At 36.9% G+C, this 23,913-nt stretch overlaps 2 long non-coding RNA genes across 2 annotated transcripts; one reads left to right on the top strand and one right to left on the bottom strand.

Annotated features, from left to right (window-relative positions):
* Positions 1 to 13,881: 13,881 nt before the first annotated feature.
* LOC148934181 (uncharacterized) lies at positions 13,882 to 15,184 on the bottom strand. The gene is made up of 2 exons (XR_016136294.1): positions 14,569 to 15,184; positions 13,882 to 14,111 (listed from the first exon to the last, which is right to left on the bottom strand). It is a non-coding gene; the product is annotated as an uncharacterized LOC148934181 (long non-coding RNA).
* Positions 15,185 to 15,341: 157 nt separating this feature from the next.
* On the top strand, positions 15,342 to 16,762 carry LOC148934180 (uncharacterized). The gene is made up of 2 exons (XR_016136291.1): positions 15,342 to 16,407; positions 16,470 to 16,762. It is a non-coding gene; the product is annotated as an uncharacterized LOC148934180 (long non-coding RNA).
* The last annotated feature ends 7,151 nt before the right edge of the window (positions 16,763 to 23,913 follow it).

The raw sequence follows: 23,913 nt of genomic DNA, 5'->3' as shown, positions 1-23,913 counted from the left end.
GTGCGTGAGAAATTTTCATTCAAAGGGTATGCATGTTGGCCTAGTAAACCAATATATAAAAGTTGTTATGCTTCAAATAAGCTTTTAAGATAAGTCAATTACAATGATGATATATCGACCGAAATGTTCCTATTTTGATGCTATTATCTAACAAAGATCGATTGATGAAAGTTTGTAGGTCGAAGGAGAAAATTACAAATAAAATCCTATAGAAAAGAGGAAATTACAACGGAAGTCAGGAGGGCTCGAACTCGGCACCTAATGTCTAAGCTCCTTGCCGCTAGCAAAAAACGCTCTGGACAAAGTTTGTACGTAATTTGGTTTGAAATGATTGTTTTCCAAGTAAACCTAAATATAAAGATTTAAACTTTAAATGAATTTCTACGAGATAATAATGATTAATATGCTCTATTGACCAAAATGATCTTGTCTTCAATGTCGTTTCTTTACTGACATCACACTATGTATGTGACAGTATTTATCGGATAAAATTGTGACAAAATATAACGTATATCTTAATCTTCCTCTCTATGTAGAATAACAAATAAAATTATATGATATAGGAAAAGGATTAACAAAAGCATAATAGTAATAATAAAAAATTACATATCATATCACACATTATGAAATTAAGTATTAAAAATCCAACCACACTATGTATGTGTTTGGCCAACTAAATGCTTATAAGTTATGCTTCAAATAAGCTTTTAAGATACGACAATTACAATGATGATATATCGACCGAAATATTCCTATTTTGATGCTATTATCTAACAGAGATCGTATGATGAAAGTTTGTAGGTCATTTAGATTGAAATGCTTTAAATAAATATCTATGAGACAAAGAAGATTAATATGCTCTATTGACCAAAATGATGATTTTCTTCGATGCCATTTCTTTACATACATCCCAATGTATGTGCACGGGAAATTTTCTTTCAATAGGTTTGCTTGTTGGCCAAGTAATCCATATATAAGAGTTATGCTTCAAATAAGCTTTTAAGATAAGTCAATTACAATGATGATATATCGACCGAAATGTTCCTATTTTGATGCTATTATCTAACAGAGATCAATTGATGAAAGCTTGTAGGTCATTTAAAAAAAAAAAAACTCCTATATGAAAGAGGAAATTACAAATAAACTCCTATAGAAAAGAGGAAATTACAACGGAAGTCAAGTGAGCTAGAACTTGGCACCTCATAAACTAATATCTAAGCTCATTGCCGCTAGGACACAGGCTCTGGACAAAGTTTGTAGATCTTTTGAATTGAAGTGGTTTACTTGTTGGCCAAGTAAACCCAACTATAAAGATTTAAGCTTTATATGAACTTTTACGAGGTAACAATGATTAATATGCTCTATTGACCAAAACGATCTTGTCTTTGATGTCATTTTTTTACGCATCACACAATGCATGTGCGTGAGAAATTTTCATTCAAAGGGTATGCATGTTGGCCTAGTAAACCAATATATAAAAGTTGTTATGCTTCAAATAAGCTTTTAAGATAAGTCAATTACAATGATGATATATCGACCGAAATGTTCCTATTTTGATGCTATTATCTAACAAAGATCGATTGATGAAAGTTTGTAGGTCATTTAAAAAAAAAACTCCTATATGAAGGAGAAAATTACAAATAAAATCCTATAGAAAAGAGGAAATTACAACGGAAGTCAGGAGGGCTCGAACTCGGCACCTATAATGTCTAAGCTCCTTGCCGCTAGCAAAAAACGCTCTGGACAAAGTTTGTACGTAATTTGGTTTGAAATGATTGTTTTCCAAGTAAACCTAAATATAAAGATTTAAACTTTAAATGAATTTCTACGAGATAATAATGATTAATATGCTCTATTGACCAAAATGATCTTGTCTTCAATGCCGTTTCTTTACTGACATCACACTATGTATGTGACAGTATTTATCGGATAAAATTGTGACAAAATATAACGTATATCTTAATCTTCCTCTCTGTGTAGAATAACAAATAAAATCATATGATATAGGAAAAGGATTAACAAAAGCATAATAGTAATAATAAAAAATTACATATCATATCACACATTATGAAATTAAGTATTAAAAATCCAACCACACTATGTATGTGTTTGGCCAACTAAATGCTTATGAGTTATGCTTCAAATAAGCTTTTAAGATACGACAATTACAATGATGATATATCGACCGAAATATTCCTATTTTGATGCTATTATCTAACAGAGATCGTATGATGAAAGTTTGTAGGTCATTTAGATTGAAATGCTTTAAATAAATATCTATGAGACAAAGAAGATTAATATGCTCTATTGACCAAAATGATGATTTTCTTCGATGCCATTTCTTTACATACATCCCAATGTATGTGCATGGGAAATTTTCTTTCAATAGGTTTGCTTGTTGGCCAAGTAATCCATATATAAGAGTTATGCTTCAAATAAGCTTTTAAGATAAGTCAATTACAATGATGATATATCGACCGAAATGTTCCTATTTTGATGCTATTATCTAACAGAGATCAATTGATGAAAGCTTGTAGGTCATTTAAAAAAAAAAAACCTCCTATATGAAAGAGGAAATTACAAATAAACTCCTATAGAAAAGAGGAAATTACAACGGAAGTCAAGTGGGCTAGAACTTGGCACCTCATAAGCTAATATCTAAGCTCCTTGCCGCTAGGACACAGGCTTTGGACAAAGTTTGTAGATCTTTTGAATTGAAGTGGTTTACTTGTTGGCCAAGTAAACCCAACTATAAAGATTTAAGCTTTATATGAACTTTTACGAGGTAACAATGATTAATATGCTCTATTGACCAAAACGATCTTGTCTTTGATGTCATTTTTTTACACATCACACAATGCATGTGCGTGAGAAATTTTCATTCAAAGGGTATGCATGTTGGCCTAGTAAACCAATATATAAAAGTTGTTATGCTTCAAATAAGCTTTTAAGATAAGTCAATTACAATGATGATATATCGACCGAAATGTTCCTATTTTGATGCTATTATCTAACAAAGATCGATTGATGAAAGTTTGTAGGTCATTTAAAAAAAAAACTCCTATATGAAGGAGAAAATTACAAATAAAATCCTATAGAAAAGAGGAAATTACAACGGAAGTCAGGAGGGCTCGAACTCGGCACCTATAATGTCTAAGCTCCTTGCCGCTAGCAAAAAACGCTCTGGACAAAGTTTGTACGTAATTTGGTTTGAAATGATTGTTTTCCAAGTAAACCTAAATATAAAGATTTAAACTTTAAATGAATTTCTACGAGATAATAATGATTAATATGCTCTATTGACCAAAATGATCTTTTCTTCAATGCCGTTTCTTTACTGACATCACACTATGTATGTGACAGTATTTATCGGATAAAATTGTGACAAAATATAACGTATATCTTAATCTTCCTCTCTGTGTAGAATAACAAATAAAATTATATGATATAGGAAAAGGATTAACAAAAGCATAATAGTAATAATAAAAAATTACATATCATATCACACATTATGACATTAAGTATTAAAAATCCAACCACACTATGTATGTGTTTGGCCAACTAAATGCTTATGAGTTATGCTTCAAATAAGCTTTTAAGATACGACAATTACAATGATGATATATCGACCGAAATATTCCTATTTTGATGCTATTATCTAACAGAGATCGTATGATGAAAGTTTGTAGGTCATTTAGATTGAAATGCTTTAAATAAATATCTATGAGACAAAGAAGATTAATATGCTCTATTGACCAAAATGATGATTTTCTTCGATGCCATTTCTTTACATACATCCCAATGTATGTGCACGGGAAATTATCTTTCAATAGGTTTGCTTGTTGGCCAAGTAATCCATATATAAGAGTTATGCTTCAAATAAGCTTTTAAGATAAGTCAATTACAATGATGATATGTCGACCGAAATGTTCCTATTTTGATGCTATTATCTAACAGAGATCAATTGATGAAAGCTTGTAGGTCATTTAAAAAAAAAAAACTCCTATATGAAAGAGGAAATTTGTCACGACCACAACTCCCTAGTGCTAGTGAGCGTAGCTATTTCGCGACTAAAAATTCTCAATAATCAAGGGACAACAATAAAAGGATGAAATCACTTAAATCAATAGTATCAAAGGCATATGGGTTCATAGTCAAAACGTGTTCAGAGTATCAAGACTAAGTTCATAGCTTTCTAGCACATAATTCTAGATTTGCAGCGGAAGAGTCCAAGACAAAATAGCACGTATGAAGACATGCTACTTTGGGTTACCTAACTACTTATTTAAAAGTCTTGTCCCAACACCTTCGCCTCCTCGTACACGTTCAACCTGCACATTTGAAAATAACATGCAGGGCTGAGTACTTGATATACTCAGTGGGCACATTGCCAAAATAGTTCTATCTTTAATTGTCAATGCCACAGTTGAGTGATCACGGGGTTTTACTTAAAGGACCCGTGTCACTAAATACTTTTCCTTTTGAAAAGACTTTGATTGCGCAATCACATAACATAGATATACCATATCTGAACCTTGTGTGAACCGGGAATGTGGCCACATTCCACGACGGTCACTGGACCGGCCAACCCCTTTTGTTAGCTCACGGTCCCCTTATGTGTACACTAGTCCGAGTAGGGTTTGCGGCCCTACTGGGACCCGAATTCGATTTAACTTGAATTGGCATAGCCAAGCAGATAGGTAATCATAAAACAAAACATGGCATGACAACATACTTGAGCAAAGATTCACATTTTCATACTGAAATCACGTTTGAAAGAATGCCCACCTGATATGCTTATTCTTCAATTTGATTATTCGCTTGGACCTCACTTGCCCTTGAGCAATTTATCCTTTGAAAAATAAATAGCGTAGCACGCTAATTAGTACTTGAACTATTTCTCCTTGGAAGGAATGCATGTACCCTATGGTATAGCACCTATGTCCTTAGTCTTGTCTTACATGATTTTCTTAGTTCTACCTCGGCTTCACTACTCTGTAAAACTTAATTATTCACTTTGCTAAGTCCGGAGAACTTCTATTTTCTTGAAAACAAATACTTGAGCATTTAATAAAGTATGGATTCTTGGAAAATTCACATTTAATAAAGTATGGATTCTTGGAAAATTCACATTTAAATCTTTCATTGAATTTTTCTTAAGGTGAGTCGCCTGCCGGTCGGTCCTTCGCGCCTTACTTTAATATGTTTCCATCTTTGAAAACTCGATAAATTTATTTGGGAATTAATTAATTAAGGTTCAAGCTCAAATTCCTTAAATTAATTCCAAGCTCACATAAATAATTCTCGGCTCAAATATTTAATCTCAGCCCAACTTCTCAATTAAAATTGGTCCATGCTCCATTCTCCTTTAAAACATTTAGGACCATTTCACCACTAATTCCATTGAGTCCATCTAACTAATTAAGTCAGCCACCACTTCAAATAATTACTAAAGCCCAACTAAAATAAATAAGGTGGCCCAATAAAGAAAAAAAAAGTGTCCAATTATGCTACTTCCTTCTCCATCGTCATTTCCCCCAAATTCCCTTTCCAATTAAAATCCCTAATCTAGAAATGAAGCGAAGCAGCGGCGCCTCCATCTTTTCCTCACGGTTCTTCGCCGTTTCAATCGATCGCCGAAATCCGATGGCGTATACTTTCTCCTCACGCCTCTCTCTTTCCTCCGTCGTCTCCGGTGAATCAACGCCCACCGTGATCCCTTTCTCCTCCGCGAATTAATTGGTGGAGAGGAGGCGTCGCCTCTCTCCCACGGCGTTGCCCTTGGTGAGCAGTCGTCCCCGGCGGCCGCCTTTCGCTGTTGCTCCAGCGGCGAAGTCACCAATCGAGGGGAAAGGCGCCTAGATCGTGGAACTCAGGTTCGTCATCGCGCCTACGTCGTCAGCCTCGGCGAGTGAAGCCGCTGACCGCCCCGCCTCGCCTCTGCTGCGTCGGCAATCGCTTCGTCGCCGGACAGCCTAAAGCTAAGTTCTTTATACAACTTCTTTTAATTTGTTTGGCAGTAGCTTATGTTTTGAGATGAAGTCTTGTACATGCTAATGTTGTGGGAATCTATGGAGCTCTATGTTCTCTAAGTTCTTGGCTAAACCATGTTGTTCTACAATGATGCAAGAGGGATTTGTTGAGGGGGTTACCTCTCGAACTTGTAGCTTGAATCTCTAGTTTCCAAAATTCTCAAAGTTTACTCTCTCTTTGAAGCTCCTATGGGTGTGGGAGTTGTCTGCAAGAACTCTGCAGAAACTCTACTCCAAGCCCTCACTCTCAAACTTGCCATTGTGGCTGAAAATTCAAAGTGTATGAGAAAGGGAGTTCGAATGTGGTGTGGAGTTATTTATAGGCGAAGTGTGGTGTACCCGTGAGGCCTTAAATGGTTGTTGTACCATTTGTTGTTATGCTGCAGCAAATCTCACTTTTAGAGATCACATTGCCTCTCCTTTATGGCTGCAACTTGGTATTTTATGGGTACCTAGTACTAGTTAGTAATTGGAATTGTTTGATTGTGCAGAGAAGCAGGTGGCTGTTGTGCCAAAGGAGCTGCAGGGCTGACTTGCCTCTTATGGTGATTCTTTGGTCATCTATAACTAAAGAAAAGTTGTCTCCATCCCTATGGTAAGAGCCCCTTTTGTTTTCTTTTGATCCTTAGTGGACAAAAACTGATCTCTACCTTGCAGGTCGAGAAAAACTTGGTTGCCAAGCTGCTGTCCGGGACAGCTTGATACCCCGGCCCAACGGCTGATCGGAAAACGGCCGCAACTTTCGGCCCGGAAAAAGAGACCCGATGCCATTTGTTCCATACACATTTATCTTTCCCTTTCTTTGTTTCCTTTATTGGAAGCCTTGTTCTAAGTATTGTAGTATTTTGAAGATTAGTTGTTCGTTTATTGAGTAAGAATTGCTATTCGAAAATTCCTGACATTCTACAATGTAAATTCCAATTGTTTAGTTCATTTGATTTTCACTTCAAGGTTTTTGTTTTGCGAACTATCAACACTAAGCATTAGTAAGTAATGAGTTCTTATTTAACACAACGAAGCAATAGAGCGAAGATTCTTTAGTTCGACATTAAACATCAACGAAAAGGATAATGAAAGAAGCGGGTATTACATTCTACCCTCCTTAACGAAAATTTCGTCCCGAAATTTCGCTTAAGTTACTCAAAGAGCTCTGGGTACTTTTCTTTCATCTTGTCTTCCAATTCCCACGTAGCTTCCTCGTGTCCATGATGCTTCCATAAAACTTTCACTGTTACAATAGATTTATTCCTCAATTCCTTGACCTTCCTATCCAAGATTGCCTCTGGCTTCTCTTCATAGCTTAAGTCTGGTTCCAAAACCATCTCCTCTTGGTGGATTATATGTTTTGGGTCGAACACATATTTCCTCAATTGAGACACGTGAAAAACATTGTGCACGTTCCCGAAACTCGGTGGGAGTGCCAATCTGTACGCCACAGGACCCACTTCTTCTAAAATTTCCTAGGGTCCGATGAAACGTGGTCTTAGCTTGCCCTTGACGCCGAATCTTGTAATCCCTTTAGACGGATATACTTTTAGAAAAACTTTGTCTCCCGCCTTGAACTGCAGATCGGTTCGGCGAGCATCTGCGTAAAACTTTTGCCTATCTTGAGCTTCCTTGATTCTTTCCCGGATCTGGCGGACGACCTCTATCACCTCCTCTACTGAATCCGGTCCCAGCGTCTTTCTCTCACCGACCTCATCCCAATAAAGCGGTGATCTACACTTCTTCCCATACAGTGCTTCGTATGGGGCCATGTTTATAGTCGCCTGATAACTGTTATTGTAAGCAAACTCTATAAGTGGCAGCACTGGCTCCCATTTTCCTCCTCGGTCGAGCACTACGGCTCTTAACATGTCTTCCAAGGTCTGGATTGTTCTCTCAGACTGCCCATCAGTCTGCGGATGAAATGCTGTACTGAAATTCAACCTGGTGCCTAGTTCTTGCTGTAGGCTTATCCAAAATCTAGAAGTAAATTTCGGATCCCTGTCTGATGTGATCGTCACCGGTATTCCATGTAATCGTATGATCTCTTGCACGTAGATCTGGGCTAGCTTGTCCGATCCGTAAGTGATACGAACTGGTACAAAGTGCGCGCTTTTGGTGAGGCGATCTATAATCACCCAAATAGCAATCCTGTCACGAAGTGCGCGCTTTTGTGACCTTGGCAACCCTGTCATGAAGTCCATAGCAATGTGTTCCCATTTCCACTCGGGGATTTCTAGGGGTTGCAATTTCCCATAGGGTCGTTGATGTAGAGCCTTCACTTGTTGACATGCTAGGCACCTTTCTACAAACGACGCTATGCCCCTCTTCATGCCATCCCACCGAAACTGCTTCTTCATATCTTGATACATTTTCGTACTTCCTGGGTGGGCGGTGTAGGGTGTCTCATGCGCTTCGCTCATGATCTCATTTCTGAGAACCTCGTCATCGGTTACACATAATCTCCCTTCAAAAGTGAGGGCGTCATCCGCTTCTTCATGATAACTCACCTCTTTTCCCGACCTCACTTTAAGACGAACTTTCTCTAATGTTTCATCACTCCTTTGAGCCTCAACAATTCTGGCCCTTAAGTTTGGTTCAATCACTAAAGTGGCGATCCTACTTTCCACCATCTCTGGTGCTCTTACTACCTCCAGTCGCATCTTAGCAAATTCCCGTATGAGCTCCTCATTCTGTGTGAGGAAGGTGGCCACTTGGGGCATAGTCTTCCTGCTCAAGGCATCCGCCACTACATTGGCCTTGCCTGGGTGGTAATTTATACCACAGTCATAATTCTTGACTAATTCGAGCCATCTGCGTTGTCGCATGTTTAAATCCTTCTGCTCGAAGTACTTAAGGCCCTTGTGGTCCGTGAAGATCTCACATCGAACTCCGTAGAGGTGATGTCTCCAAATCTTCAAGGCATGTACCACTGCTGCTAGTTCCAAGTCATGAGTGGGGTAATTTAGCTCGTGTGGCCTGAGTTGGCGTGACGCGTACGCAATCACCTTGCCATTCTGCATCAGTACGCATCCAAGTCCAATCTTTGATGCATCGGTGTACACCACATAGCCTGCTCCTGGTGCTGGCACTGCTAGGACTGGTGCGGTGGTCAACTTTTCTTTTAATAGTTGGAAGCTTGCTTCGCACTCCGGCGTCCAATTGACCTTAGCTCCTTTCTTGAGCTGTTGAGTCAGTAGTCTGGCTATTTTAGAAAATCCTTCAATAAACCTTCGATAATATCCAGCCAAACCTAAGAACTTCGAATCTCATTAGGCGTTGTTGGTGACTGTCAACGTTGTACTGTTTCCACCTTTGCAGGGTCCACTCGGGTCCTTTCTGCCGTTACTATGTGTCCAAGGAAGTTCACCTTGTTAAGCCAGAACTCACATTTTCCAAACTTAGCATAGAGTTTCTCGGCTCTCAACGTCTCTAAGGTGGTTCTCAGACGTTTCTCGTGTTCCTTCTCGTTCTTCGAATAGATTAGTACATCATCTATAAGGACTAGGACGAACTTGTCCAAGTATGGATGGAACACGCGGTTCATTAAGTCCATGAACACTGCCAGGGCATTTGTAAGTCCAAAAGGCATTACAGTGAATTCGTAATGGCCATATCTGGTGCGGAACGCCGTCTTGGGTACATCGTCATGTCGGACCTTCAGTTGGTGATAGCCTGATCTCAAGTCCATTTTTGAGAATACACCGGCCCCTCGAAGTTGGTCAAAAAGGTCATCAATCCTCGGTAGAGGATACTTGTTCTTGAGCGTCAGCTTGTTCAACTCTCGGTAGTCGATACACATTCTCAGTGTTCCGTCCTTCTTCTTTACGAAGAGCACTGGTGCGCCCCATGGTGACACACTGGGTCGGATGAAGCCTAGGTCTAGTAGTTCCTGTAACTGTATCTTGAGTTCTTCTAACTCTTTAGACGCCATTCTGTATGGTGCCTTCGATACTGGGGCCGATCCTGGTTTGAGATCGATTGTGAATTCTAATTGCCTGTCTGGCGGCAATCCAGGTAGTGCGTCTGGGAAGACATCTGGAAAATCTCGTACCACTGCTACATCTTCAATCTTACGGTCCTCTTTCTCTTCTCCATTCAGATAAACGAGGTATGCAGAGCATCCTTTCCTTATCATAGTGGCCGCTTGTAGCGCAGAATCTATGGACTTTCGTCGCCTCACGGATATTCCGTGAAAGATTGTGGGTTCTTTCCCTGGGTATTGCACAGAGATCTGCCTTTCCTTACAAAGAATGGTAGCGTAGTTCTCGGCTAACCAATCCATTCCCAATATGATGTCGACGTTCCACATCAACGTTACATGTAAATTGTGAGCCACTAACTTAAGGTTTCCCATAGTGAATTCTACGTTCGAGCAAGTTCGTGAGGTATCTTTAAGGCCTCCTACGGGTGAGGACACCCTCATCTTATGTTTGATTTCATCAATAGGCAGTTCTAAAGTATCCACGCAAGGTGCTGACATGAAAGAATGGCAATAGGTATGTCGAGGAGAGTTCCCATACTTGCTAAATTGCTCTTGGTTCCCTACTCAATCTTAGGCTGCTTCTGCCTCGGTGCAGTAATTATAGCCTGAGTGGGAAACCTTTGGCGTAGCTGCCGCTGGTGATATGGTGCTGGGGGGTGAGACTGGGACTGCCTTTCTTCTCGGCTCAGCTTGAAGTGCCCGCAGCTACGAACGCTACCCTTGATAGTCCTGCCGCCCTCCTGTCCTAGTATTCTTGTTCGGCATTCCCTGGAGAAATGTCCGCTTCTGCCACAATTAAGGCATCTATGTGTCCTAACTCTGCACTCTCCACGGTGGTTCCTTGACCACTTGGCGCAGGGAGGGGTCTTAGGTCGGTACTCAACCTTTTTATTGGGATCGGTTTTCCTCTTGTCGAAGACATCCGTTCATTAAAACGTAATCTGTGAGAGTGTTCATATTTTCACTAAATTTCGTTACCTAACGATGATCTTGATCTCCATTCCTCGTGGCTCTCCTAGTTCACTTTGTTATTTGTGCCCCAAACGATTAATCACTTAGATAAATAAGTCTTGTGCAACGAAAAGTCATTAGGTCTGTACGTATATAAGATTCCTTTACATTTCTCTTTTTGTGGCCTATATTCTATGCATATAGCGTAACGATCCATCCCATAGCAGCTCGTGACCGGCGGCACACAAGTGCGAAAAGTCCAAACAACTATGCCCTTCGTGATTGCCTTGTACTAAGAACTCGATGATTAATCAAACAGTCTTAACTTGGATAGGTACTGATGTCACCTAGAAGAAGCATGACTGCAAATTTCTTTTATTGAAAGGACTATAGAATATCCAAAGGGATAAGAATAACATCTCTTGTTCGACTGTTGTGAATTTTCATCATCAATTTGCAACAATTGATTTTTTTTTTTAAAGAAAGAACTGGGTTCAATTGAACTCATCGTGTCAATTCAAAGAACTAGGCGGTCCCAATGGTTTCAGATAAACCCATCGAATTTGAAAACTCACTTCTGATGGGAGCTTGAAAGAACATGGGGTAGGTCATGAGAATAAGATGATACTTTATTAACTCTCAATTTCCATAGTAGGTTGTCAAACAAGATAGTTCAATTGTCCGCTCAACTTGACTAGATCCGGACATCAAGGATGATGGTTTCAACATGTCAAGACCTCAGATGATTAGTCGCAAGAGGGTTTAGAAATGTAAACAATTGCCATGGATTAACGTTGATCATGGTTCACCAACATTATAATGTGGAAATCATGGAAATACATCAATGGATTCACAGGTAGCGACCAAAGTGAAAGAAATATTTTTAGAAAAGTCAACTACCATCAAGGAAAATGCAATACATTAGCCTTAACTTAGTGTTTAAGAAAGAAATCTTGAGCTAGAAACAATGCATGTAGTGGAACTGGACAAGAAAAATTCACTCATATAAGAACGAAATAGTCACAATATGGTTGCCAAATAAGGAGGTGAATAAAAGTTCCACTTATTGTGCCCTTCTCTGAGAAGAAATGTCTGAAAAAAAAAAATCAGCAACTTAAGGGTGAAGTTATACCGTGAGAGTTAAAGAATCTGGGATATTGATTTTATCAATGGTGGGTCATACGGGGGACAACAAACAACAAAGATGCTTGAGAACATATAAGTCTTTCGAATTTAAGATTTGAAAGTAAGTCACCATTTTCGTAAAAAATAAATAAATAAAATGATAGTGACTTATTACTTGCAAAAACGTGAAAGTCTTAAAAAGACGGCAGGACACCCTTGTTCAGGATGTTCAAAATGAGATTATTCTGGAGGGCATGGCCGTAAGCAACTTTAGAGTCGAAGGTTTATGACCGGAGCTTATGAACTCAACACCTTACATTTTCTGAACAATGAGCTCAACTACTATAGCCAACAAATTGAAAGAGAGTCACAACTTTCGTAGGAGAAAAAAAAAAAAATGAGGCATTAGTTGCATAAATCCAAGTCAATCTAAGGTCTAAAGTAGACGAGGGCATTTTCATTAAGGAGGTTCATAGAAAGAAATCGATGGGAATCCAAGTAAGTACTGTTGATCATAATCATATGTTCCACTTATGTGACACTTTCTTGTTTGTTCTTTCGGAGCTTGAACATGATCAGAGCGTTCTAGGAAACCATAGATTCCAAGCTAGGATTCCTGGTGTTACAACTAATAGCTGTCGTTGAAGGTCATATTTTCATAATGATCTCGATAAGTCAGGACGTTCATTCTCGTAAAACATTGCACTCTCCATCGTGCTTCACAGCGTGCTATAAGCATTGTTTCTAGATCACGTAGCCTCCTTGACTTGCTACGCAAGACTGGATCACTTAATTTGATCGTAAGTACGATATCTTTTCGTGTAAGGATACACCTCCTTTACTGGATCAAGGGTACGCTCATTTTGATTATGATTGAGTTCATGAAGACAAAGGGAACTTCATGTTGTTCCCATCGTTTAAAACGTTCAACAGACGCCCATGTGCCGTAGGTAGTTCCTCGTATCTCGTCTGATCGTTACCATCTAAGAATAGATGGGTTATTTATAAATTGTTAGGTTCATTCTTGTACATTTGGAATTGTTCCAATTACAACATCATGGATCGTGGTCTCGTCAAGAGATAGGGTAGAGGAAAAGGTGTGGGGTCCACTTTTAGACACATTCATCTATATTTCCTCATTCTTAAAACAAAATTAGGGGTTTGCCCTAACTTGCATATACTTGTTCATTTTATCGCTTAGAAAAGCGGTAAGGAAGTCATCAACTTACAACACTGTTCAAGAGCGTTTAGTCTAACGTCCTTCTTAGGCATTCTATGTTCGCATGCGTTAGTCATTCCGTAACTTTCTAAAAGGCTCCTTAATCTATCATCATACTTCACATAATCGAGCATGCGTAATTAATAATACTTTAGCATTTGTCTCAAGACATCTTTATGCTTAACATTTTAAACTTGAAATTCTATAGTTCATAGGAAAATTGAAATTTACATGCTTTTCCTTGAAAACCTTGAATGTTTTCACAACATCTTCAGAAAGAAATCATTTTTCCTCTTATCAAGTTCTTTCATGGATAACTGAAAATTTTCTGGTAAGAACTTCTTTCTTACCTCATTGCTGCAGTTGAACGTGACGAGTCGAGGTGTTGGGTCCCTTTAAGCTTTCCATTTTAGTACTATTCTAGTCTAGTACTATCATTCTAGACTAAGGCTTGAAAAGAAGGTTCTTGGGTCCAGAGCGAAAGAACGTTGCTCTGATACCACTCTGTCACGACCACAACTCCCTAGTGCTAGTGAGCGTAGCTATTTCGCGACTAAAAATTCTCAATAATCAAGGGACAACAATAAAAGGATGAAATCACTTAAATCAATAGTATCAAAGGCATATGGGTTCATAGTCAAAACGTGTTCAGAGTATCAAGACTAAGTTCATAGCTTTCTAGCACATAATTCTAGATTTGCAGCGGAAGAGTCCAAGACAAAATAGCACGTATGAAGACATGCTACTTTGGGTTACCTAACTACTTATTTAAAAGTCTTGTCCCAACACCTTCGCCTCCTCGTACACGTTCAACCTGCACATTTGAAAATAACATGCAGGGCTGAGTACTTGATATACTCAGTGGGCACATTGCCAAAATAGTTCTATCTTTAATTGTCAATGCCACAGTTGAGTGATCACGGGGTTTTACTTAAAGGACCCGTGTCACTAAATACTTTTCCTTTTGAAAAGACTTTGATTGCGCAATCACATAACATAGATATACCATATCTGAACCTTGTGTGAACCGGGAATGTGGCCACATTCCACGACGGTCACTGGACCGGCCAACCCCTTTTGTTAGCTCACGGTCCCCTTATGTGTACACTAGTCCGAGTAGGGTTTGCGGCCCTACTGGGACCCGAATTCGATTTAACTTGAATTGGCATAGCCAAGCAGATAGGTAATCATAAAACAAAACATGGCATGACAACATACTTGAGCAAAGATTCACATTTTCATACTGAAATCACGTTTGAAAGAATGCCCACCTGATATGCTTATTCTTCAATTTGATTATTCGCTTGGACCTCACTTGCCCTTGAGCAATTTATCCTTTGAAAAATAAATAGCGTAGCACGCTAATTAGTACTTGAACTATTTCTCCTTGGAAGGAATGCATGTACCCTATGGTATAGCACCTATGTCCTTAGTCTTGTCTTACATGATTTTCTTAGTTCTACCTCGGCTTCACTACTCTGTAAAACTTAATTATTCACTTTGCTAAGTCCGGAGAACTTCTATTTTCTTGAAAACAAATACTTGAGCATTTAATAAAGTATGGATTCTTGGAAAATTCACATTTAATAAAGTATGGATTCTTGGAAAATTCACATTTAAATCTTTCATTGAATTTTTCTTAAGGTGAGTCGCCTGCCGGTCGGTCCTTCGCGCCTTACTTTAATATGTTTCCATCTTTGAAAACTCGATAAATTTATTTGGGAATTAATTAATTAAGGTTCAAGCTCAAATTCCTTAAATTAATTCCAAGCTCACATAAATAATTCTCGGCTCAAATATTTAATCTCAGCCCAACTTCTCAATTAAAATTGGTCCATGCTCCATTCTCCTTTAAAACATTTAGGACCATTTCACCACTAATTCCATTGAGTCCATCTAACTAATTAAGTCAGCCACCACTTCAAATAATTACTAAAGCCCAACTAAAATAAATAAGGTGGCCCAATAAAGAAAAAAAAAGTGTCCAATTATGCTACTTCCTTCTCCATCGTCATTTCCCCCAAATTCCCTTTCCAATTAAAATCCCTAATCTAGAAATGAAGCGAAGCAGCGGCGCCTCCATCTTTTCCTCACGGTTCTTCGCCGTTTCAATCGATCGCCGAAATCCGATGGCGTATACTTTCTCCTCACGCCTCTCTCTTTCCTCCGTCGTCTCCGGTGAATCAACGCCCACCGTGATCCCTTTCTCCTCCGCGAATTAATTGGTGGAGAGGAGGCGTCGCCTCTCTCCCACGGCGTTGCCCTTGGTGAGCAGTCGTCCCCGGCGGCCGCCTTTCGCTGTTGCTCCAGCGGCGAAGTCACCAATCGAGGGGAAAGGCGCCTAGATCGTGGAACTCAGGTTCGTCATCGCGCCTACGTCGTCAGCCTCGGCGAGTGAAGCCGCTGACCGCCCCGCCTCGCCTCTGCTGCGTCGGCAATCGCTTCGTCGCCGGACAGCCTAAAGCTAAGTTCTTTATACAACTTCTTTTAATTTGTTTGGCAGTAGCTTATGTTTTGAGATGAAGTCTTGTACATGCTAATGTTGTGGGAATCTATGGAGCTCTATGTTCTCTAAGTTCTTGGCTAAACCATGTTGTTCTACAATGATGCAAGAGGGATTTGTTGAGGGGGTTACCTCTCGAACTTGTAGCTTGAATCTCTAGTTTCCAAAATTCTCAAAGTTTACTCTCTCTTTGAAGCTCCTATGGGTGTGGGAGTTGTCTGCAAGAACTCTGCAGAAACTCTACTCCAAGCCCTCACTCTCAAACTTGCCATTGTGGCTGAAAATTCAAAGTGTATGAGAAAGGGAGTTCGAATGTGGTGTGGAGTTATTTATAGGCGAAGTGTGGTGTACCCGTGAGGCCTTAAATGGTTGTTGTACCATTTGTTGTTATGCTGCAGCAAATCTCACTTTTAGAGATCACATTGCCTCTCCTTTATGGCTGCAACTTGGTATTTTATGGGTACCTAGTACTAGTTAGTAATTGGAATTGTTTGATTGTGCAGAGAAGCAGGTGGCTGTTGTGCCAAAGGAGCTGCAGGGCTGACTTGCCTCTTATGGTGATTCTTTGGTCATCTATAACTAAAGAAAAGTTGTCTCCATCCCTATGGTAAGAGCCCCTTTTGTTTTCTTTTGATCCTTAGTGGACAAAAACTGATCTCTACCTTGCAGGTCGAGAAAAACTTGGTTGCCAAGCTGCTGTCCGGGACAGCTTGATACCCCGGCCCAACGGCTGATCGGAAAACGGCCGCAACTTTCGGCCCGGAAAAAGAGACCCGATGCCATTTGTTCCATACACATTTATCTTTCCCTTTCTTTGTTTCCTTTATTGGAAGCCTTGTTCTAAGTATTGTAGTATTTTGAAGATTAGTTGTTCGTTTATTGAGTAAGAATTGCTATTCGAAAATTCCTGACATTCTACAATGTAAATTCCAATTGTTTAGTTCATTTGATTTTCACTTCAAGGTTTTTGTTTTGCGAACTATCAACACTAAGCATTAGTAAGTAATGAGTTCTTATTTAACACAACGAAGCAATAGAGCGAAGATTCTTTAGTTCGACATTAAACATCAACGAAAAGGATAATGAAAGAAGCGGGTATTACAAAATTACAAATAAACTCCTATAGAAAAGAGGAAATTACAACGGAAGTCAAGTGGGCTAGAACTTGGCACCTCATAAACTAATATCTAAGCTCCTTGCCGCTAGGACACAGGCTCTGGACAAAGTTTCTAGATCTTTTGAATTGAAGTGGTTTACTTGTTGGCCAAGTAAACCCTACTATAAAGATTTAAGCTTTATATGAACTTTTACGAGATAACAATGATTAATATGCTCTATTGACCAAAACGATCTTGTCTTTGATGTCATTTTTTTACACATCACACAATGCATGTGCGTGAGAAATTTTCATTCAAAGGGTATGCATGTTGGGCTAGTAAACCAATATATAAAAGTTGTTATGCTTCAAATAAGCTTTTAAGATAAGACAATTACAATGATGATATATCGACCGAAATGTTTTTTATTTTGATGCTATTATCTAACAAAGATCGATTGATGAAAGTTTGTAGGTCATTTAAAAAAAAAAACTCCTATATGAAGGAGAAAATTACAAATAAAATCCTATAGAAAAGAGGAAATTACAACGGAAGTCAGGAGGGCTCGAACTCGGCACCTATAATGTCTAAGCTCCTTGCCGCTAGCAAAAAACGCTCTGGACAAAGTTTGTACGTAATTTGGTTTGAAATGATTGTTTTCCAAGTAAACCTAAATATAAAGATTTAAACTTTAAATGAATTTCTACGAGATAATAATGATTAATATGCTCTATTGACCAAAATGATCTTGTCTTCAATGCCGTTTCTTTACTGACATCACACTATGTATGTGACGGTATATATCGGATAAAATTGTGACAAAATATAACGTATATCTTAATCTTCCTCTCTGCGTAGAATAACAAATAAAATTATATGACATAGGAAAAGGATTAACAAAAGCATAATAGTAATAATAAAAAATTACATATCATATCACACATTATGACATTAAGTATTAAAAATCCAACCACACTATGTATGTGTTTGGCCAACTAAATGCTTATGAGTTATGCTTCAAATAAGCTTTTAAGATACGACAATTACAATGATGATATATCGACCGAAATATTCCTATTTTGATGCTATTATCTAACAGAGATCGTATGATGAAAGTTTGTAGGTCATTTGGATTGAAATGCTTTAAATAAATATCTATGAGACAAAGAAGATTAATATGCTCTATTGACCAAAATGATGATTTTCTTCGATGCCATTTCTTTACATACATCCCAATGTATGTGCATGGCAAATTTTCTTTCAATAGGTTTGCTTGTTGGCCAAGTAATCCATATATAAGAGTTATGCTTCAAATAAGCTTTTAAGATAAGTCAATTACAATGATGATATATCGACCGAAATGTTCCTATTTTGATGCTATTATCTAACAGAGATCAATTGATGAAAGCTTGTAGGTCATTTTAAAAAAAAAAAAACTCCTTTATGAAAGAAGAAATTACAAATAAACTCTTATAGAAAAGAGGAAATTACAACGGAAGTCAAGTGGGCTAGAACTTGGCACCTCATAAACTAATATCTAAGCTCCTTGCCGCTAGGACACAGGCTCTGGACAAAGTTTCTAGATCTTTTGAATTGAAGTGGTTTACTTGTTGGCCAAGTAAACCCTACTATAAAGATTTAAGCTTTATATGAACTTTTACGAGGTAACAATGATTAATATGCTCTATTGACCAAAACGATCTTGTCTTTGATGTCATTTTTTTACACATCACACAATGCATGTGCGTGAGAAATTTTCATTCAAAGGGTATGCATGTTGGCCTAGTAAACCAATATATAAAAGTTGTTATGCTTCAAATAAGCTTTTAAGATAAGACAATTACAATGATGATATATCGACCGAAATGTTCCTATTTTGATGCTATTATCTAACAAAGATCGATTGATGAAAGTTTGTAGGTCATTTAAAAAAAAAAAACTCCTATATGAAGGAGGAAATTACAAATAAAATCCTATAGAAAAGAGGAAATTACAACGGAAGTCAGGAGGGCTCGAACTCGGCACCTATAATGTCTAAGCTCCTTACCGCTAGCAAAAAACGCTCTGGACAAAGTTTGTACGTAATTTGGTTTGAAATGATTGTTTTCCAAGTAAACCTAAATATAAAGATTTAAACTTTAAATGAATTTGTACGAGATAATAATGATTAATATGCTCTATTGACCAAAATGATCTTGTCTTCAATGCCGTTTCTTTACTGACATCACACTATGTATGTGACAGTATTTATCGGATAAAATTGTGACAAAATATAACGTATATCTTAATCTTCCTCTCTGTGTAGAATAACAAATAAAATTATATGATATAGGAAAAGGATTAACAAAAGCATAATAGTAATAATAAAAAATTACATATCATATCACACATTATGACATTAAGTATTAAAAATCCAACCACACTATGTATGTGTTTGGCCAACTAAATGCTTATGAGTTATGCTTCAAATAAGCTTTTAAGATACGACAATTACAATGATGATATATCGACCGAAATATTCCTATTTTGATGCTATTATCTAACAGAGATCGTATGATGAAAGTTTGTAGGTCATTTGGATTGAAATGCTTTAAATAAATATCTATGAGACAAAGAAGATTAATATGCTCTATTGACCAAAATGATGATTTTCTTCGATGCCATTTCTTTACATACATCCCAATGTATGTGCATGGGAAATTTTCTTTCAATAGGTTTGCTTGTTGGCCAAGTAATCCATATATAAGAGTTATGCTTCAAATAAGCTTTTAAGATAAGTCAATTACAATGATGATATATCGACCGAAATGTTCCTATTTTGATGCTATTATCTAACAGAGATCAATTGATGAAAGCTTGTAGGTCATTTTTAAAAAAAAAAAAACTCCTATATGAAAGAGGAAATTACAAATAAACTCTTATAGAAAAGAGGAAATTACAACGAAAGTCAAGTGGGCTAGAACTTGGCACCTCATAAACTAATATCTAAGCTCCTTGCCGCTAGGACACAGGCTCTGGACAATGTTTCTAGATCTTTTGAATTGAAGTGGTTTACTTGTTGGCCAAGTAAACCCTACTATAAAGATTTAAGCTTTATATGAACTTTTACGAGGTAACAATGATTAATATGCTCTATTGACCAAAACGATCTTGTCTTTGATGTCATTTTTTTACACATCACACAATGCATGTGCGTGAGAAATTTTCATTCAAAGGGTATGCATGTTGGCCTAGTAAACCAATATATAAAAGTTGTTATGCTTCAAATAAGCTTTTAAGATAAGACAATTACAATGATGATATATCGACCGAAATGTTCCTATTTTGATGCTATTATCTAACAAAGATCGATTGATGAAAGTTTGTAGGTCATTTAAAAAAAAAACTCCTATATGAAGGAGGAAATTACAAATAAAATCCTATAGAAAAGAGGAAATTACAACGGAAGTCAGGAGGGCTCGAACTCGGCACCTATAATGTCTAAGCTCCTTACCGCTAGCAAAAAACGCTCTGGACAAAGTTTGTACGTAATTTGGTTTGAAATGATTGTTTTCCAAGTAAACCTAAATATAAAGATTTAAACTTTAAATGAATTTGTACGAGATAATAATGATTAATATGCTCTATTGACCAAAATGATCTTGTCTTCAATGCCGTTTCTTTACTGACATCACACTATGTATGTGACAGTATTTATCGGATAAAATTGTGACAAAATATAACGTATATCTTAATCTTCCTCTCTGTGTAGAATAACAAATAAAATTATATGATATAGGAAAAGGATTAACAAAAGCATAATAGTAATAATAAAAAATTACATATCATATCACACATTATGACATTAAGTATTAAAAATCCAACCACACTATGTATGTGTTTGGCCAACTAAATGCTTATGAGTTATGCTTCAAATAAGCTTTTAAGATACGACAATTACAATGATGATATATCGACCGAAATATTCCTATTTTGATGCTATTATCTAACAGAGATCGTATGATGAAAGTTTGTAGGTCATTTGGATTGAAATGCTTTAAATAAATATCTATGAGACAAAGAAGATTAATATGCTCTATTGACCAAAATGATGATTTTCTTCGATGCCATTTCTTTACATACATCCCAATGTATGTGCATGGGAAATTTTCTTTCAATAGGTTTGCTTGTTGGCCAAGTAATCCATATATAAGAGTTATGCTTCAAATAAGCTTTTAAGATAAGTCAATTACAATGATGATATATCGACCGAAATGTTCCTATTTTGATGCTATTATCTAACAGAGATCAATTGATGAAAGCTTGTAGGTCATTTAAAAAAAAAAAAAACTCCTATATGAAAGAGGAAATTACAAATAAACTCCTATAGAAAAGAGGAAATTACAACGGAAGTCAAGTGGGCTAGAACTTGGCACCTCATAAACTAATATCTAAGCTCCTTGCCGCTAGGACACAGGCTCTGGACAAAGTTTGTAGATCTTTTGAATTGAAGTGGTTTACTTGTTGGCCAAGTAAACCCAACTATAAAGATTTAAGCTTTATATGAACTTTTACGAGGTAACAATGATTAATTTTCTCTATTGACCAAAACGATCTTGTCTTTGATGTCATTTTTTTACACATCACACAATGCATGTGCGTGAGAAATTTTCATTCAAAGGGTATGCATGTTGGCCTAGTAAACCAATATATAAAAGTTGTTATGCTTCAAATAAGCTTTTAAGATAAGACAATTACAATGATGATATATCGACCGAAATGTTCCTATTTTGATGCTATTATCTAACAAAGATCGATTGATGAAAGTTTGTAGGTCATTTAAAAAAAAAACTCCTATATGAAGGAGGAAATTCCAAGTAAAATCCTATAGAAAAGAGGAAATTACAACGGAAGTCAGCAGGGCTCGAACTCGGCACCTATAATGTCTAAGCTCCTTACCGCTAGCAAAAAACGCTCTGGACAAAGTTTGTACGTAATTTGGTTTGAAATGATTGTTTTCCAAGTAAACCTAAATATAAAGATTTAAACTTTAAATGAATTTGTACGAGATAATAATGATTAATATGCTCTATTGACCAAAATGATCTTGTCTTCAATGCCGTTTCTTTACTGACATCACACTATGTATGTGACAGTATTTATCGGATAAAATTGTGACAAAATATAACGTATATCTTAATCTTCCTCTCTGTGTAGAATAACAAATAAAATTATATGATATAGGAAAAGGATTAACAAAAGCATAATAGTAATAATAAAAAATTACATATCATATCACACATTATGACATTAAGTATTAAAAATCCAACCACACTATGTATGTGTTTGGCCAACTAAATGCTTATGAGTTATGCTTCAAATAAGCTTTTAAGATACGACAATTACAATGATGATATATCGACCGAAATATTCCTATTTTGATGCTATTATCTAACAGAGATCGTATGATGAAAGTTTGTAGGTCATTTGGATTGAAATGCTTTAAATAAATATCTATGAGACAAAGAAGATTAATATGCTCTATTGACCAAAATGATGATTTTCTTCGATGCCATTTCTTTACATACATCCCAATGTATGTGCATGGGAAATTTTCTTTCAATAGGTTTGCTTGTTGGCCAAGTAATCCATATATAAGAGTTATGCTTCAAATAAGCTTTTAAGATAAGTCAATTACAATGATGATAGATCGACCGAAATGTTCCTATTTTGATGCTATTATCTAACAGAGATCAATTGATGAAAGCTTGTAGGTCATTTAAAAAAAAAAAAAACTCCTATATGAAAGAGGAAATTACAAATAAACTCCTATAGAAAAGAGGAAATTACAACGGAAGTCAAGTGGGCTAGAACTTGGCACCTCATAAACTAATATCTAAGCTCCTTGCCGCTAGGACACAGGCTCTGGACAAAGTTTGTAGATCTTTTGAATTGAAGTGGTTTACTTGTTGGCCAAGTAAACCCAACTATAAAGATTTAAGCTTTATATGAACTTTTACGAGGTAACAATGATTAATTTTCTCTATTGACCAAAACGATCTTGTCTTTGATGTCATTTTTTTACACATCACACAATGCATGTGCGTGAGAAATTTTCATTCAAAGGGTATGCATGTTGGCCTAGTAAACCAATATATAAAAGTTGTTATGCTTCAAATAAGCTTTTAAGATAAGACAATTACAATGATGATATATCGACCGAAATGTTCCTATTTTGATGCTATTATCTAACAAAGATCGATTGATGAAAGTTTGTAGGTCATTTAAAAAAAAAACTCCTATATGAAGGAGGAAATTCCAAGTAAAATCCTATAGAAAAGAGGAAATTACAACGGAAGTCAGCAGGGCTCGAACTCGGCACCTATAATGTCTAAGCTCCTTACCGCTAGCAAAAAACGCTCTGGACAAAGTTTGTACGTAATTTGGTTTGAAATGATTGTTTTCCAAGTAAACCTAAATATAAAGATTTAAACTTTAAATGAATTTGTACGAGATAATAATGATTAATATGCTCTATTGACCAAAATGATCTTGTCTTCAATGCCGTTTCTTTACTGACATCACACTATGTATGTGACAGTATTTATCGGATAAAATTGTGACAAAATATAACGTATATCTTAATCTTCCTCTCTGTGTAGAATAACAAATAAAATTATATGATATAGGAAAAGGATTAACAAAAGCATAATAGTAATAATAAAAAATTACATATCATATCACACATTATGACATTAAGTATTAAAAATCCAACCACACTATGTATGTGTTTGGCCAACTAAATGCTTATGAGTTATGCTTCAAATAAGCTTTTAAGATACGACAATTACAATGATGATATATCGACCGAAATATTCCTATTTTGATGCTATTATCTAACAGAGATCGTATGATGAAAGTTTGTAGGTCATTTGGATTGAAATGCTTTAAATAAATATCTATGAGACAAAGAAGATTAATATGCTCTATTGACCAAAATGATGATTTTCTTCGATGCCATTTCTTTACATACATCC

The sequence above is a fragment of the Salvia hispanica genome, chromosome 1 (assembly GCF_029641045.1).
Source record: "Salvia hispanica isolate PSC_SH4W2 chromosome 1, Shi_PSC_v1, whole genome shotgun sequence".
NCBI lineage: Eukaryota > Viridiplantae > Streptophyta > Magnoliopsida > Lamiales > Lamiaceae > Salvia > Salvia hispanica.
Note: the sequence above shows the minus strand (reverse complement) of the source record. Positions and strands in the feature narration are given on the sequence as shown.